Source organism: Trachemys scripta, chromosome 23 (assembly GCF_013100865.1).
Source record: "Trachemys scripta elegans isolate TJP31775 chromosome 23, CAS_Tse_1.0, whole genome shotgun sequence".
NCBI classification, from domain to species: domain Eukaryota; kingdom Metazoa; phylum Chordata; order Testudines; family Emydidae; genus Trachemys; species Trachemys scripta.
In genome coordinates this window covers 15930035-15932558 of record NC_048320.1, presented here as the reverse complement: position 1 = coordinate 15932558, position 2524 = coordinate 15930035, and positions in this window count along the sequence as shown.

Sequence of the window (2524 nt, the reverse complement as noted above, 5' to 3'; positions counted from 1 at the left end):
CACAGTGCCCAGCACTAGGTTGTTCTTTTTGTGTATTCGATTTTTTTTTAACTGTGTGTCATTTCCTGATCTATTCTTATTTTAATATTTCTTACACTTAGTTTGGTTTCAAGAAAGTTGTAGGTTGGGTCACTCGTCCTATGACTCCATATGTGACTTCTTTAGTCAAAAACAGGGCTTGCTTCAGTTTCTTTGCATAGGATAGGGATAGCCAAACAAATAGTCCAGCTAGCCCCGTACCCTGTCTCTGTCAGCAGCTAGAACCAGATGCTTCCACAGAAAAATGGCCTCAATGGAGAATTATGGAAGAATCAGCACATGGAATTCAGTACATACTTACCCTGTCTACTGAATCCTGTGCATTTAGTGATTGGCATTTGCCCTGAAGCAGGAGGGTTTACATCCTTTATAGAATTTTATCATATCTAATGCATTTGGGGATACTTTTCACTATCAGTATAAATGTCTGATTTTTAAAAAACCCTGACTTTCATATATTGTGGTGGTGAGTGTCACAGGTTAATTATGTTTGTGTAAAAGTCTTTCCTGTTGATCAGATTTTTAAATCTATTGCCTTTTAATTTCCTTGGTTGCCCATTTTTCTGGTATTATGAAAGATGGTGAAAAGGAGCACCTGCCTTATCTTTTCTTCATTACTCATTCTCCATTTTGCATAATACAATCTTGTTTACAGATAAAGCTGTTTTTCTACTTCTATTGATGGAATAGAGCTTTTATCTCTTTACCTACATCAGTGTATTGCAAATATGAATCCAAATAATATAGAAAATATGTATGTACACACACACACACACACACTTTGGCTTTAATTTGCCATTTAGAAGTTAGGGCTCCAACCCAATGAGTGATCTAAAAAGAAATTATTATTAGGCATTAGATTTTTTTATTCCACAGATGCTCCTAGATTGATCTGTTTAGTTAGTGGGACTGTGATCAGAAACATCCAGGAAGGATCTCAGTGTTTTTTGTTGGAATAGTAGAGTCCATCTGCTTTGTGGTGATGATAGGATTTGCACAGCTCTGTATTGTCTTGATGAACCACCTAAAAGCAGGTGGAGAGATTGCTGCTCGCTGTTGGCATATGACTAAAATGAACTGGAAATCAAGAAAGATAAGAAAAATATGGAGATATTTTTCATCTGTTTATAGGACCTTTTCAGAGTTCATTTGCAATGATGTAACATTACTAACTTCAGTGGCATAACATCTGATTTACCCCAGTGTCAGTGAGATCAGAACCAGGTCTTCAGTGTTCAAACTTGGCAGATCTGGTGTCTATTGAGGATGAATAGCAGATGCCTGCAGGAAATGAATTAACCCAAAAGCAAGCTCTGAAACATTATATCCTATAGTGAGTTACTGAGTAGTTTGAGTCATACATGAAACTGATTCCCTTGTTTCCTATCCATTCTCTTTGTTCTGCTCATACTCTTGAAAAGTATAGTTAGAGTATAACTTGTGATGTCACATGTGCTCCTCCAGTCTTTCATCTGTTCTTTCAGTTTAAGTCCTTTAATGTTGCACAGTATTCTGCAGATTGCAGCTGTCTGAGAAGAACTCTTAGTTCTAAATTTAATTCCATAATCATGTTATGCTTCTCAGTGCATCTCTTTGACTGTAGGTGCCAGATCTTATTAAAAGGAAAAAAAAATAGAGATTTCGTCCATCATAAGATGAAATTGACAAAGTACCAAAAAATAATGTGCATTTTTACTGAAACTGGAGTGGAGCTGCCCACTGCTGCTGTGGGGGGAGGGATAGCTCAGTGGTTTGAGCATTGGCCTGCTAAACCCAGAGTTGTGAGCTCAATCCTGGAGGGGGCCATTTTGGGATCTGGGGCAAAATCAGTTTTTGGTCCTGCTAGTGAAGGCAGGGGGCTGGACTCAATGACATTTCAAGGTCCCTTCCAGTTCTATGAGACAGGTATATCTCCATATATTATTTTATTATTACTGGCGTGACCATTGAGAAATATATTTTTAAGCACAGAAGAATAGGTAAGTAGGAACCTGGTGCAGTACCAGTGATTAAACTGTTTTAGCTGTAACCAAGAATGCCTCTTCTGGATTTGCTGATAAAAGTTTTATCTCTAAATAACAGCACTTTGCTTTTTGTCAGAATAGATCCAGTTAGAGCTTTGGAGAAGATATATTTCTCTTCAGGATACAAACCTGTCACAGAGCAAGTAAATCTACCATGCCAGACCCAATACAACAAGAAAAAAAGCAATTGCTTTTTGCTTTGCAGGAATGTTTTGGGTTTGTTTGATTGTTTACTAAAAAAGCAACTCCAGTAGGTAATGAGTCCTCTAAAATATCATTGTTGTTTGCAGACACTGTTCTCATGCTTCAGACTGAACCAAAAATGTCCCAGCCATTTCACTACTACAGGGGCAGGGTTTATAATTTAGAGAAGAGTATGATGTTTGGGACTTTGCTTTAATATTCACAAATCTTTTTGTACTTTTTTGTTGTCATCATCTTTTGTCCATGCAACTAAGACA